At 42.8% G+C, this 16,724-nt stretch overlaps 1 protein-coding gene across 2 annotated transcripts in view; it reads left to right on the top strand.

Moving 5' to 3' along the window:
• The first annotated feature begins 884 nt into the window (after positions 1-884).
• The window catches only part of PLEKHA5 (pleckstrin homology domain containing A5), a 742,840-nt gene continuing 727,000 nt past the window's right edge, over positions 885-16,724 (top strand). For both annotated transcript variants that reach the window (XM_086920674.1, XM_086920665.1), the window contains exon 1: positions 885-1,062. The gene's annotated coding sequence lies outside the window, so the exon portion shown is untranslated. The remainder of the gene's footprint in view (positions 1,063-16,724) is intronic.

The raw sequence follows: 16,724 nt of genomic DNA, 5'->3' as shown, positions 1-16,724 counted from the left end.
ACCATGCTCCCAACTGAAACCCAGCCTCCTCATTCCAGCGTGAAAGTGAAATGTTTGAGCACGTTGCTTATCGTTATTGTGGCTGTTGAGATTGTCTGAAACATTCTGGTAGTGATTTGGCATTTGACTACAATTATTATGATTTTTGAGGCGGAATAATCCTTTTCTCGAATTTAAATTTTTGGAATCGGGTTAATACAGTTGGACCTTCAAAAATACTTTCAAATCAAACAAATAAATGCAAAACTCCTGATTAGCAAAGATGTTGATTGATGCAAAGATTTTGATTAATGCAGATCAACTTCTGTTATCATTTCGACTTTGATAAGTTTTAATTCAGTTTCCTTTTTTGAAAGAGACTCATTTAAGGCAGTCACTGTAAATTTGACACTTTGCCATATGTTCAGTTTTATTGAAGTTACTTTGCTGCTCTGTTCTCTGGTAAGCCTGCCAGTTTAAATGTACTTTTTTGGATTTATTTTTAACAAGAGGTGATTAATTTCGATGTCATTAACCTGTCATCAAGGTCATTTGCCAGCCTGCCTAAAGTTTCCACTTTATTGCACCAGCTATGGGCTTGCCTCGACAAATCCGATGAGGTTTATCTGCCTGGGGCACGTTTCAGTGAAATACTGCCAGCAATTATCCGTGGCAAGAGCGTCTCCCAGTGAGATGAGCCGCTCGGACCACCACGGGCCGGATCGATTGACTTTGGGTAGCTCCGATTGTGTTTATTGTAGTTGATGATGAGGTTCCATTTGCAGCCCTGTCGGCTGGCTTTGGAAGTAGGCCATCGCACGCCGCGATGAAGAAACAAGCGCCTGGAACTGGGATACTGCGCATGCTCAAATCAAGTTATACTCCGCCACTGCTGTTTGCCGAGTTCCTCGCTAGTGAGGCTGTCATTGAGCCAAGGAGGACGAGCTCGCAGCGCGCCCTTTTTGTCATCATTATATCGCAAGACTTGGAATTTATTTTAAGAGCGGAGGTTCAGAGCTTGGAGGGTCTGCCTGGTCCTCACTGCTCGGTCCTCGTTGGTCGGCAAAAAAAACCGAACGTCAGGTGAGTTAACCTGCATCCTTTCTTTGATGGTTCGTCGAGATTGGTCTATGCCTCGCGCTCCCCAGACCCTTGCATGCCGTTCACTTGTACACTTTTTTTCCTTAAGAATGCTCCATCTAGAAACCTCTGTTTGTGGCAGCTTTTCACTCAGTGGGGGGAGAAATGCTATGAATCACACAATTATATAGGGTGTAGGAGTAGCGGCAGCCTGTGTTTGTGGAGGCATGGATGCTGTGAACTCCGGCACGTCCCCTGCTCTGCAAAAAGAAATGGCATTTAAACATATTAAGAGGATACAGTTGTTGTTAGCGTGCATAGAATTCTGTAGCACTCCGTTTAAGCTTTAGAAATCCCACAAAGCATGAGTAATACGGTAGCAGCGTTTGCAGCTCAGCATGCCATACTGGCTTCTATAATTTTACACGGAGCGTTGGAGAGAAATCCTCCCAGCCGTGTTTTTCTTGCTTGAAGAACGTGTGACATTTTCTCACCACAGTATCTGAGAAATGTTCCTTACTGACATGAAACAGTTGGCTAGTATTTGCCTGAAGCACGGTCGTTTGCATTTGTGGTTTTTGCTGTTTTCACATTCACTCGTCACCATTTTTTCATCGGTGTCCATGCATATATTCTAAGCCTCATCTGGGGTGATTTCCACTCCTCGCATTATTAACTATGTTTACCCGTGGCTGCTGCTGTTTCTTCATCGCTTCGAATTTTATAAAGGGCCTTGAGCGCCTTGCCTTTTTAGCTTTCTATTTGTGGGCTCGGGTATGTTGTTGCACTGCAACTGTGGAAGGAGCTCTTGAACGACAGGTAACGCGTGTATATTTAGACCCCATTAAACCTAGCATTGATGATGCACGAGTTTGCAGCACCCAATCATATTTGATTAATTCTGCCATGTATTCTCAATACGAAGATTGCATCTTCGTATTAGAAATTACTACTAAAGTCTTTTTTGGACTTGGGAACCCTTGCTTCCTCAATCTAAATGTCGTGTGGATACGTTTATTGATGCACAAAGAATTGAATACTGGTAAATTGCCTTACTGGGATGAAAGGCGTCTGAAATATGGAAATTCGAGCATTGTATTATATTGTAATTGGATTACATTAGTAGCAACGGAAACACAGTTTAGAGAGAATGCTCCTGACTCCGCTGAGTAGCATCTGGTATTCAGCCAGTCCACTGTGGTACCATGAGCTGAAGTGAAGAAAGAGGCAACACCGCTTGTCCGAATGTTTTTTTTAATGGTTTCTAACTAGGCGATTTAAACAGTTGCATTACATCTTCAGCACCATAAGAGAGCTTGCCAACTGCAAAGGTTGAGATTGTTCCATACAGTTGCTTATGTTGACTGTGATCGCATATATTGAAAGAGTGTGGAAAAGGAAAGCAAGATTACCATCATTTTTGTTGTTCTTACACACACAGTAACTCTTCTCTCTGGTGTTTAGCTTGTTTCACCAATCCTTTTCGGTTTCACAGTATGATGCATCTCAATCCAGCATGGTAGTGTACAGTGCCACATTTAAGCATTGAGCAAGGTGTCATCTTTTATGGATGTCCTCGTAGATTTTTATTTCAGAAGTGAAAGTCTTTTTTTTTTTTCTTCTTCCATCGCCATGTTCTAATACTACATGTAGTAAATAAATGGGATTGAAAGGCTGGTTTTATCGTAAACAGCGACTATTTCCATATGTAAGTATGCTAACTTTGACAAACATCACGGTTACATGTTTGAATTATGTTCGGCCTAGAAAACAATGCACATTTGGTTCATGTATTCTAATTAGACATCTTTCAAGGGCAATCCTCGCAAATGTCCTAACCATACTGCCCGCTTGGTCAATACCATTTTGGCTGCATGAAGCATGCCTATTTTTCTCTGATGCCACACCTTATTCTAACTCTCTTTCGAATTGAGCATTCATTTCATGAATAGTATTAGTTTACTTACACAGATCTTAAAATACACTGCATGTCTGATTCATACAAATGTCATGTAAACTAAAGTTATTTGACTGTCATTTTATGCAAAAAATCCTACATTTTTAAAAGTAGCTTTTGTAAAAATGTTGCCACGTTACAAAATTAATAGCTCATTTCAGTTTCCCCTAAGAATTTCACAATTTTATCTTGAGTATCGTGACTTACGGTTACTGTCAGCAGAATGTAATAGGGTACCATTGCGCTTTTCGGAGCCTGTAGTGCAAGAAATAAATGGTGCAGATAACCAAAGGACTCATCCTTGAATTTTACACAACTTACCTTACTGTCCCAATGTTAAAAGATGACAGTACTTTTGGTATGGTGCCAATTTGCTTCTGCGTGTTTTAGCACACTTTTTATGCTTGATGTTGTGATGTATTAGTGTCACCAGCAGCGGCTCGTCAGTCGGGCTGAGGGGCCACACCCCAACTGTTTCCAGGCAAGAAGCGTGACGGACACTCCTCCGGGTCAGGTCAGGTAGCCCGGTGATAGACCTGTGCTAAATGTGCATGGTTCTGGCTGCCTGAGCTGAACTTTGCCAGGCTGAGGATTTCCCAGCCCTGTGGGCATGACTCCCTCAGCCTGGCAAGTGCCTCAAGCCCTTTCCCCTTGTGATGAAGGGGAGCATCACGATTGCCTCGGGCCTGGGCGCTTCAGTTTTAACCTCAAGTGCCCTGGATTGAGGGTCAATCAGTGACACCTCATCACAGAGTGGGGTAGGGTCAGAAATCTCACTGACCCCATCCCCCCCCCCCCCCCCCCCCCCCCCCCCGTTTGACGAGATTGGGACTGCTGCCTTCCCTCATTATCTGACCTTAGGTCAGCCTGAGGGAAGGCAGCAGTCCCAACCGTTTTGGGACTTCCGAGGCTTACAACTGCTACCTTCCAGCTAATGAAGGAAGGCAGCAGTCGCCATCCTCTCGGGAACGTGCATCTATGTAGAAATGTATGTGTATTTGTTAGTGAATATAGCGAATGGTGTGTGTGAATGAATGGGTGTGAGTGCGGTGTATGTATGTGTGTTGTACAGCTCCCCCAGTAAAATTACCGGCCGCCATTGAATGTCACTGAAGCAAAGTGATATAGTGGAATTTCAAATAGTGGGCCGTTGGTAAGAAAGCAATTAACTCAACTTATTTTTCTTTTATCACTTCCCGCCTATGACAAAATGATCTTCTCAATTGTCTTTCATCATTCAGCAAAGCACAAGGTTGTTGCACTCGTATTACCTGAGGAGAATCACCAGGACAGCATTTTAGTGTTGCCCCACATATTACATTTTGGGTACATGGGACCGATTTCAGGTAGCTCTCTGGTATCTTAATTATGTGGGGCAGTTGTAGTGAAATATTGTTTCTCATAGTTCTCTCATTAGAGGGTGGGTTGTTTGTAGCATGCCAAAATAATTCATTGGATTGAGGAAAGTTGCTATGCAGCTCCTTTCTGGGCGATTTCCATCCATGGGTGGGACATTTTGAATGTAGCTCTCCACTTTTGGTTTCTGGTCTGCTAAAGAGTTTTGAACTAATTTTGAATCATATAGTTCTGGCTGTGGGCTCGTTTGTTACCCATGGCAGTGGACCTCGTCATAAGTCATTGCCTGGAAATGGATCATGAAGACTACAGTGTAATTGACCATAGGATTGGTAGTGTGTGCGGGAGGGTGGGGGGTGGGCGGGGTAGGCCATGGCTACAGCGCATAAAGGAAGACTCGCCACGCAGTGTCCGTAGTTTAGAGGTCATCACCGACGGGATGTCTCCTGTGACAAAAGCTAGATAAGGACTGCTGTAGCGAGTTAGTGAAAGGGGGGCAAGTGTAAGGGAAAACAGGAAGGAAGGCTGTGTCGTACTGTGGGGAGGGATGAGTATAATGTAATTTTTGAGTGTGATACAAGTTGAACAGGGCAGGGGCAGTATAGAGTGCTGCCACACGCTCTTTGTCTTTGTGCCGCCTTAAGAAAGCTTGGCTTTCCAGCCAAAAGTTTTCTGCGAATTTAAGTTATGCTTTTCCAATGTTGACATTAGATGTAGGAAGTCTGTGCATGTAAGAGGCTGCTGACTAAAAAGGTATGGCTGGCTTTAGGTGTTCCATATGACCCTTGGTCACGTGGCAACGATAACCATTTAATAAGTTGTTGTGTGCCATACTGTGTGGTTCCCATATTTGACTATATGGAAGGTTTAGTGACACAGAGCAAGGCTTATCTGTTGTGTATATTTGGGAGAAGAAGTACACAGGTGCAGACAGGGGTTTAACCAGGGATTCGTTTGTAGTGAGGTCTTGGAGGGGAGTAAGAAAGTGGCTTTGCCAGATCATGGCAATGAATGTTCCTCTAGTGTCAGCTCTTAACACTATCCACATCGATACAAACTCATATTGTTGCCTTTATGTACCTTTGGTGCTGGAACAATATGTAGGAAATAATGAAGGGGCCCCAATTGACTATAGATCACAACATCATTTAGGTCAGCTCTAGTGTCGGGACTTATTCCTTTCTATGAGTGTTTATTTACTAATAACACACAGCCACAAACGACAATACCCACAGCTTTTGGTTGATCTGATCGGGCACGATGGTCCGTTCCTAGTCGGAACATTCCCTTCAAGAAAGACTGATATACAAATAAACTCAGCAGAAGCACTGTGCCTCATTTCAGCCATAAAAGAAACATGGACCTAAACACCCTATTTTCACTTTAGAATGCTAAGAGACCGGTGAATCTGTAGGAGTTTTTGTTGTACGGCATACTTCATTGCACCTCTACCACGGTGCTCTAAGTAGAATGAAAAGGGTGGACAGTCTCTAAAATGGGTGTCAAGAAGCATAACTTGGAACCCTTTTCAAGAGGCATGCAAACAAAAATCCTGTGCTTCACACAGAGTGCTACCTGACCAGTGTTTGGATGCTTCTGAGTTTTCTGTAATTGCACTCGTAGATAGCATACAACAATGAACATAGGCCTAAAATAAGCCACACCTTTTGGTTTTGTCAATGCTTGTTAGCAGTATAAGATAAATTAGTAACAGCAATGCTTACGTTTTGAATAAATAGATAAATAGTACATATCAAGCCCTGGCACAAATATGTACAGTGTTTAAAGTTAATAACTTCTATCATACATAAAGGTAGTCCTGGGCCTCCCCCCAGCGATTACGTTCTACAGCACACTGTTAACATAAAAGCTAAGCGCACCTTTCCGTTGTGTCTACAAATAATCGTCAATTTCCCCCCTCCACACCTGTACATATAATTTATGTATATATTTGTATGCCCCACAACCCGTCTAAATGTTCCCCTCTGGAATGAATGTTGATGTTAACCTGGTCCATACTGGGAAACCAGAAGGTAAGGCAAAGATCGATCCCAACATCGCCGAGGAAGCCTGGTGTGCATTCTTTGGTGAACTTTACTCTAGCCCTGCTTCCCAGCATAAAGTGTTACTACCCATGTCTTTGAGATTGGCCCCTGGATGCCCTCCTCCACCCTTTACCATGTCGGAAGTTACACTTGCAGTTCAAGCATTAAAATGTAACAAGGCCCCAGGGTTGGACAAGATCCCTGGTGATCTTTTCAGAGAAGAGCCGAAGATCTGGGTCCCCTACCTGACCGTCATATTTAATGCTATTCTTGACGGTCAAGAGGTTCCAAGTACCTGGCTGGGGGCCGAAATCATTCCGATTTATAAAAAGGGATCTCCGTTGGACCCGTCAAATTATAGGCCAATCAGTCTTATTGACGTTACTCAAAAAATCTACGCCAAACTGCTTTTGCAACGCTTGCAAGATTGGATTAGTGAGAATAACATCCTCTCCCACCTGCAAGCAGGGTTCCGTGCTAAAACATCTACCATCGACCAACTACTACGGCTCCAGGTACTTTACTGGAAGCATGTGGTCTTGGAAGAGGGTAGTCTCTACCTGACATTTGTGGACCTCAAATCCGCATTTGATATGGTGGACAGGAACCAATTGTGGAGTATATTAACAACAATGGGGATTCCACCCTACTTATGTCACCAACTTAAAAGACTCCACGAAGGAACCTATGCAAAGGTACGTTATGGCAAATATGGCCAGCTGACAAGAGCTTTTCCTATTGAGAAGGGAGTTAGGCAGGGATGCGTACTTGCCCCTACTTTATTTTCCCTTTTTTTAAATGGTCTTGTCGATGACCTAATTAGTGTACACAACATTGACGCCCCTAACTTAGCTGGCGGTAAATTTCCTGCACTTATGTTTGCGGATGACACCCTGCTGCTCTCAAAAACATCTATGGGGATGCAGCGGGTGTTAGACCAATTCACCAAATTCTGTAGGAACAGGAATTTGGTGATTAATATAGATAAAACAAAGTACATGGTGTTCAATGCCAGTGCAACTAATTGTCCACGCCCGTCAATGGATGGACGAGCCCTGGAAAGGGTAAATAATTTCACTTACTTAGGTCTGACTTTAAATGATAAAATGAGTTGGGAAACTCAAATGACTAAGGCTAATTTAACCCTTTCTCAGTCTACGGGAGGGATTCTTAAAGTGCAGAAATCTTGTGTCCATAAAGTAGTCAGTGTACCACTGGAAATATATAAGGTTCAAACCAGATCATCCACCCTTTACGGGGCGGAACTCTGGGGCCACCATCCAGCGAGTGAGATTAGCATAACAGAGAATAACTTTATTAGACAGCTGCTCTCTTTACCAAAAAACACTCCTCTAGTTCCTTTAAGGTTGGATATAAATCTGAGGCCCATTGCAGAAGCAATTGCCTCACGCCCGCTCCTTTACTGGCGCAGATTGTGGAGTGCCCCGGAGCTTGAGTGCTATAGAGAAGAACTGAAGATTGTGATGGCACGCCCGGGTGCAGGGAGGATAAAGTGGTTATCCTTTATGAGGGGGCAGGCGTCTAGGATCGGCATGGAGAATCTCTGGTCTAATCCGGAGGACACATGCAAATCCATCTCAAAGAGAACCCTGGCTGAGTCTATAAAATATTACAACTTAGAAGAGGTCCTTCGATCAGCCAGGTCTTCTAGTCTCACTGACAGCTTTCTAGATTTCAAGAATGTCTACAGCTTTGAGAAGGAATTAGACATTATAGAACCTGTCTTAGCAAAAAAACTGTATCTACAGTTCAGATATGGTACACTACCCCTCCACTCTTACACTGATAAATGGAAAATGGGTTTAGTTCGTCCCTGCCCAGGTTGTAATGATCCAAACGAATCCCTAATTCATGTGATCTTGTTTTGTCCTGCTTATTCTGTTAGCAGAAAAAAATGGATCATACAGCTATGTGTGAACCTAGGAGTCAGGAACCATATAGAGTTTTTTAGAATTTTAAAAACTGATACTAATGCACTAATAGTTACTGCTATTGCTAAATTTTTGTTTTCAATGTGGTTAATTAGACGTAGATTGATTCGGTAGTAGCAAGCTACTTTAATGTAGGTAGACAGCTTGTCTTAGTAAAAACTAGGCTTCCACCGCGTTTTGAACATTTAATCTATGTATTTTCTTGTCTTAGTGTTTTTATCGTCACTCTATAAACCACATGCTAACTGATTTTACTGCAAATATCTAAAATGAGATGTAACTGTGTATTAGTCTATTGCTGTAAATGTATTTTTTATTTTTGATGTACTTTTATGGTTCATAAACAAACCGAAATAAAGTTAAATTGATGAATGTTGATGTACTCACCACGTTAGACATTATCTAACACCATGGATTCGTGTACAAAACATTGCAAGTTTTGTCACACCAATAGGCACCAACATGAAAAAAGATTGGTTCACATTCGTAGATTGACCTCTGAGGTTTATTCATTTTATGTGCACAGTTGGGACTACTTGTATATCACACATTAAGAATGTAATAATGGTGCCCATATGTGTGTGTATATATATATATATATAACTTCAGTTGGTGCCAGCGTTTAGACCAGGACAGTGTCTCAAGAATATTCAATACAAAAAAATGAACTCGCTGCACACTTCTTGGATCTTCACGCAGTTATTTATTCAAACCGTGCCACACTCCTACGCATTTCGAACCGTAGTTCCTGGTCACGGTAGTAATTGTGAGTAGTCCCTTTTTGATTTCTGTATTTATACTGATGCATATCATTCTTATTGTCTGGTGCATGCTGGGACTTGTAGTCGTCCCTAGTGTTTAGCTCGAATTGAATCGCGTTTTTGGGGGCCGCGATCACAGGCGGGGTGTGCGTTATGTTACTACACTGAAAGAGTTCCCTGGGGTTGTGGGAAAGCATCGCTTTCTGCTCGCCATCGTGCGAAGCACGAGCGAAATGATCGTGAATCAGTGTAACTGATCCTGGATCAGAGTGTGTAACTATGGACTTAATGTCCTTGGACAATTACGGGCTGAGTGCCCTACGTCCCCACTGTGTGTCACAACCCACATTGCGCGATCCAATTTCGCAGCTCTGATTACACAATTTTAACAAGTTAGGTCTCACATTTGATGCAGTCATCCATCACTCAACCTATTCTTACTCAGATTGATAGCATATCTTTGTAGCATAAACGGCATGTACGTTTGCTACATTGTCCGGTGTCATAAGTGGACATAAAGTTCTTCGTCACCATTCAGGCCTGCCGGCTGTTTGGTACGGAATCTTATGATTAGCTTAGATTCTAATCGTCTCAGTTTTTTAGTTCGATTCCCCCCTTTTTCGTGCAGTTGTATCTTTGCCAGTCCAAAGTATTTTATGTCCATCCAGGTTTTTGACTTATGATTAGCCATATGTTTCGCAATGGCGTATGATTGATCATCATTCAGGACTACACGTATGTGTTGTAGGATTCTAGGACGATTTCATGTTCATGGAACTAAACCTCCCCCTTCGACCCAAAAGATCTGGGGATTTCTCGAAAGTGTGTAGTAAGCCTAGTTAAGGAGTTGTCAATATACCACCAAAAATGTTTCCAGTAAGCAAACGCAGGGCCATTTGGTTTTGTTTCTGCTTACTGTAAGGTTTGAAAATGTTAACATTTCTTATGTAAAACTTACTCTAGCAAACCACTAAATGTATGGTGCCATGGCATCCTTTGTTGATACTTATTTGTGCTGTTTTCAGAGTGTCTCAGACCAGATTGCCTGGTAAGTTGCTCACTGCAACGCAACTTTGCGGTGCCACTATATCAGACCTTCCTGTGCTCACATAGTCATCTCATAATCTATTGTAAGTCTGGCAAATGGTGAAATTGAGCTGTCAAACTAATGCATCCAACCTTTATTTTGATAGCTTTTCTCCTTGCCCTTACTGTAGCATGAACTTGATTTACCAAACAATTTAGCATGAGTTTGATTTACCAAACAGGCCAGGGATTCACCCTAGGACCCATGACTAGGCTTTGGCAGACTCACGTCCTGAAAGTAACACAAGCACTATTTTGCCGCCTGGGCCGTCTGCCGATTTGTAGGAGTCAACGCTCCCAACAGGTCCTACTCCGCAGGGTGTTCAGGCTTCAGGCAGGAGAGACAGGGAAATTGACACCGCTTGCCCCGGCAGGCGTAGGGGCTCAGTAATGCTGAAATTGACACGGTCTTAGCAGTAGGTCAACAAGACCAAGACTGTTGCACTGTGGTGCATGTCTTTCAGCGGCTTGAAGGCAGCTGTGCACTAAGGCCCCACGATCCCCTGACGGGACCTTTAACAAACGGAACAGCCACGATGGGGCGGAGCGGTGTGACATTCAGTGGCTTCTAGTCTTTAGGTGAAAAACATCCCTGCAAGAAATAGTCAAGGTAAGAATGACAGGTCCGAGCCCCGCGAGGCCAATTACACATAAGAAAAAGTCAAAAGGTACTAGAGTCCCACACTTAACTAACGTAGCTGCGAGCAGCGAAGAAAGAGGGCAACTGACAGGGGACAGGATCGATCACACTAGGCAGTGATCCCTGATTGTTACTGGACTATGTTGATGGACTTCACTTTCTTCCCTACTGTTCATGGGAAATGAAGTGTTTGTTTGATGTTTACTGGTTAACATGGCTGCTGTAATAAGAATGAAGAAAGGACAAGCATACTTCTCGTCTGAGTCCTTAACCGCATGCGCGCTAGCGGGTTTTCCCGCTGCGCACTGAAATTTGAAAATCGCGGGTAACGTGACAAAGCCAGCTCGTCATGCGCGCAGCGCAGGTAACGCCCATGACGAGCTGGCTTTGTCATCCGCATCGAAGGGGTTAATAGAATTGAAACTTTCCGTTACGATAGCTAGGACATTTTACATTTACCCTCAGTGTTGCTACGACATGGCTCTTGCCTCAGGTTGAGTAGGACTGTAGTTTTAGTAAACCAGGCTTGCTGGAGTAAATGTGAGAGAAAGGTCTGGATTAATTAATGGTATGGGATGTTTTGAGCCCTAAGGAATTACATATATATATTCATAGTTTATAATATTCATTGTTTGCAACATCTTGTATACATTCGTTGAAGCAATAGCATTTTGTTATATAGTTAAGTATTGTATGGATTTATAGTGCTGGATATTGAAATTCATGAAGAAAGTTAACTCTGTTAAATTCCCAGAATATCTACTTTTCAGAAATGTACACCGCTGTAGCTCATCACACTGCACACTGATGTGCACAGGAGGCACTGATTCTGTAAAAGTGCTCAATTGTCTCCTTAAATAAGGATACTTGTTTCACACTTTCTGCAAAAGCAAATCTATGCATCTCATATTTTTAGGTCTTGCCTACAAGACAGCGAGCACAGTCTGTTGCAAGACCTATTGCTAGCTTACTTAATGTTAGATTACAGGTTTAGTCTGCCCATTGCTTACCATTGGTTGGCTTCAGAGCATATACCTTATGTCCTTTTACAGCTCATTTTTCAGGCGCAACTTGTTTCTTTTTATTTAGGCTGAACAGCACATCCACTCTCTTGGAGTAAGAGAGTGGATGAGCTTTTCAGTATCTCCCTAGTCTGCTTCTCTTGCCCCCTGCTGTACTCTTTGTTGCTCTCTCTCTTGCCTGTGTCCTTTTCTCCCTCCCGCTGCTCTTTCATTCACTCCCCCCATAATGCTCTTAGTTTACTTCTTTGCCCATGCACTCTGTGTTGCATTCCCCCCCCACGCACCTGTGTTGCTTCCGCCTCGCCGTATGTGTTTCCCTCCCTCCTGTCGCTTCTCCCCACCCAGCCCTCTTTGATGTCACCCCCGCCTCCATGTTGCTTAACATTGCAGTCTCTTGCCTGTGTTTCTCCCTTTGTGCTTCACTCCCTGTGAAGCTGAGAATATTTGAATCTTCTTCACCAAGGACCAGGTTACCTGCATGACATTCGGATCAACTTCCCTGGGGATCAAATACTTCCGCTCCACTTCTGAAGGGATGCAGTGCCACCAAGAGCCCCAGGACCTACAAAAATGGCATGGGAAGTTACAGTGGAGGAAGTCAAGCTTGCGCTTTTTTTTCACCAAGAGAGCACAAAAATTAAATCCTTCCTCTGTGGGTTCTTGAAGATGTTTGTCAATCGAAATTTGCAGTATGAGTGTTTTTACCTATTTAAGTAATGAGACCAATGTGAGTGAACCCTCTATGTATTCCTCTGCATGTCTATTTTTTTAATGGGATGCATGCATGTTGGTATTTTTTATTTTGGTGCTGCAAGTTACATGTTTGACCATGGTGTTTTGCTATCAACGTTAAAGATGGGATGGTTATGCGAGTAATAGTGCATTACTAGCTGGTTCCCTTCCCGGTTCTCTTTAGCGGAACGCCAGTGTTGTGGATGCCTTCCGCATTGCTTTTTTCTGCCATTTGGTTGTCCCCCACCGTCAGGGTTTTTACCATATCTTTTTGGTTTGTGCTTTGCCTCTGGGAATTTAGTTTGTTAGAGTGAGTGTCAGTTGTAATGGATAACATACAGTAGTTATCTACAAATGTTGGCATTCTCCGATATTCATTAACTTCAGCACTGACTTCAGGGAATTGTGGAATTGATGACTGACAGGATTCATAAACTGAACATGGTGAAGTCTGAATATCGGTTCCTATTTCTTACAACTTGTAAACTATCAAATCTCTCTGAACTGTCAACTCTCTCTGAAAAGTGTCTGAAATCTAGAAGGTCAGAACTAGTAGTATAACGGTACTGTTACTTTGCCATCAACATCTGCAAAATGATGTCTTTTTTTTTTTTAAATTAAACATCATTTGAACATGGGCCTCCATATTGAAAAGACCGCGAGAGCACAAATGCTCACCTTTTACCACAGCTTTCTAATTCCTTTACCCAACTTTTGATCAGTTGCATTGGGTCTGGACTCGCCAGATTCCATTCTGGCATTTGTCCTATCGGAATTGCGACAGTCCTCCCTTGCTCCTGTGTTAAATTTGACACATACTGTTGCAGGGTCAGTATAAGTGGCAAGAAATGTTCAACATATCACGCCAAGCTTTACTGACCATACTGGCTGCCTCTGCCTGACAGTCTTTAGTTCAAAGTTGACTTTCTTGTTTATAAAGCTGTGCATCAATGCATACCTTTGTACATGGCTTAAAAACTCCTTGTCATGCCGAAAAGGACAAAGGCATCAGTTATTTGATTCTAATTCTTCAACCCAAGCCTGTGGGTTTATTTGAACACTACTCCCAGCGTTTGCTTGAGTTACTGTATACAAATTTACAGTGCTTGGATAAAATAGTAATGTCTTGTATAGGTATCATATACTGTGGCTAGGGCCAACCCTGTTCTCTTACCAGCAGATGTATTAGGATTAATGCAATCTTAACAGATGACGTAAATATGGATAGACAAAACACTACGTGTTGCAGAGAAGGTCCTATTTAAGTTACATACCAAAGGAAACCTTGGGATGAGGGGTCCCCGGTGTGACTAAATATATTCTGGATGTGCAACTGAAACCAGTACTACACTGGACTCGTCTGCCAATAGATAAACCATGGTACAGTCATGAACAGATGCATAGATGTTTGCCTTTGTAAGACCTTATGGGTGTCACCTAACCATTGAAAAACTCTTGGCATTGGGGGGGGGGGGGGGGGGGGGGCGCAAACAAATCCTGTTCCACTGAATTACGTGGGTATCTTTAAATTCGACTCCAATTAAGAGCAACATGGTGTAGAGGATAGTTGCATAGAAAGGTGGGCTTGGGTGCTCCTCCGACTTTCGGAAGGGTGTATAGTAATGCTTCTAAAAGAGCCGGGAACAGAAGATTTCCATGTTGGAGGTAGAAATGATTACAACTCCAGTATTATGCAAGATGTTGTTAAAACAGATGGGAGTAGAGGCCACCAAATCAGAAGACTTGTTTACTGGAGGTTTTAGGACTAAATCCGCTTCCTATCTCTATAATGTATTGGATAAAGTACAGAACCCCTCAAAGTACAATTACATACATGGTTGGATTGAATGATTATGTTTACTGCTCTCAAAGAAATTGTGAGTTTATATATAGTTGAGATCAGCACCATCTTCAAAATACAGATGAAACAGACCATGCATTTTAATTTCTGGTTGGATGACACGTCATCCTTCTAGGCAGAGGGCAATATTCAGAGACTCAGCCTATCCTGGAAAAGTAGTTGTATCATAGATCTTAAGTGTATTTGTGGTGGACCTGTGGTTGAGATAGTGTATTTAGAAAGTTTTGTCCCACATCAAGGACATTGGTTGTGCAATTGCTGTATGAGCCCCTTAATAGTGCTGGTAAGAGAGGTAGATAAAGATAATTTGTACTCGCTCAACTCCTTGATCAGCAATTTGTTTTCCAGTTGGTACTAGCAGTGTGTAGAACTCCCATGTATTAAATCTGAGTGCATGTTCTTTAAAAACGGGAAAAAGACTAACTAATGCTAGTAGTTTGCTTTGCTTGCCAACCCAAACATTCACAGTACTGAAGGAACAGATACTTTCTGAATGGCAAAACATTTGCACTTGCAACTCAATTTACATATGGTTTACTGAGATGTCCTATGCAAATGTGGACAAACAGTCTACTTTTAATTTTAATTGCATTGCAGTTAGACGATATTATTGGTGAGTAATGTAAACTAGAACATGTGCGTTGTAAGTATGGCATTGAAGTGACATGGTCATTTTGGGGGAACTTGCAGCTGCTCCTAACTCACAGTCCAGTATGCTTTTCAGACAGCTTTTAGTGTAGTGGTGTACCTGGTCTACTCCAGATTTAATATTATTTGTACTTGATCTAAACCATGCATGCATTAATTGCTTCATTACGTCTGTGTAATGGCTTTAAAATATGAGAAGACACTATATTCATCCTTCTCACCGCAGTAGCAAAGACCTGGTAATAGTTTTCCACCAGTATCATACAACACAGTATTTCACCTTCATGGAATATACATAACTGCAACGACGCACTGTTGAATCCCTCTGGCCCCTGCCAAGTAATTAAGTGCTCTGAAGGAAGAATTATTTTTGTTTTAATATATTATAAATGCCGTGCTTCTGCAGTTTTTTTCCCACATTGCCACTAAAGTAGAGTGAAATAAACTGTTCTTCTATTGAGAGATTGGTGTGATTACACCAGAGAAAATTCTCCATAGACATCACACTGATTACAGCAATAGTTAAAAAAAAATAAGATGATTGAGGGAGTGACTCTAATACAGTGAGAGAGTATTAATTAGTGTATAGTAGCAATATTAATTTCTGATAGTAGTTCGGTCTGTCAGGCGGCCTGCTGTGTCTCAAACTATAGTTAAAATTGTACACTGGTTAATATGCCCCATACCTACCACTCTGTTCCGCCAGTTAAACTTGCTTCTTGTCCTACTCTTTTGGGCCGGAAATTGCAGCAGAGTTGCTTTAACCACACTGAGTGGGCCCTACGAGAGGGGAGATCTAGAGGTCCCACGTGTTGATCTTGATTACTATGCGGCTCACCTCCAACACGCTGGCTGGATTCGACCCCCAATTGGGAAACTCGATTGCTGGACGATGGGATGGGGCTGGGTCGCCTCCCTCAGTTGCTAATGGAGGGTGGTCATGTGCTGGAAGATGCCCCCTACGTGGTGAGGCATACGGCCTCAGCCTGGCCCCGATTCATAGTAATGGTGTATGGCTGTGCTCCGTTCCATAGAGAACTTCCGGTGTGGATTTTAAAGCCAATGAGACAAATTATACATTACATGTCCTTTGGAGAGTGGCGGGAGGGCGGCTCTGACCAATGGGACCATCTTTATTCGGATGAACACTTAATTTCAGTTGAATCTTTGTGTATGGACTTTTAACTAATCTAGGACCAGTTACTAAGCACGCGGGTCTGGTTGAGGTGGCCAGGCACACATGGCCTACTCACCCGGAGGCCCCTCCACCCTCCCACACACTCTGGATCCTCCTCATATGCAGCACGAGTAGACACCTGATCACAATATTATATAAGGCCATGCGCTTAGATGCAAAAGATGCTCCTCGGAGAGCCTTGATAGCCTGGAATCGAAAACTAGATGCCCCGATAGAGGAGACTGAATGGAAGTGAGCCTGTGATTTAACGCATACTGTATCCAGAAATGCCCGTTTCAGACTAATACATTATAATTTCTTGCAGAGAGCATACTTAACCCCATACACCTTCATAAGATCGACCTAGCCCGACTGGACAAATGTCCACGGTGCAACACCAGCAGAGCAGACTTCTTACACATGGCCTG

Source organism: Lissotriton vulgaris, chromosome 1_1 (genome assembly GCF_964263255.1).
Source record: "Lissotriton vulgaris chromosome 1_1, aLisVul1.2, whole genome shotgun sequence".
Lineage (NCBI taxonomy): Eukaryota > Metazoa > Chordata > Amphibia > Caudata > Salamandridae > Lissotriton > Lissotriton vulgaris.
This window is presented reverse-complemented; position numbering and strand designations above follow the sequence as displayed.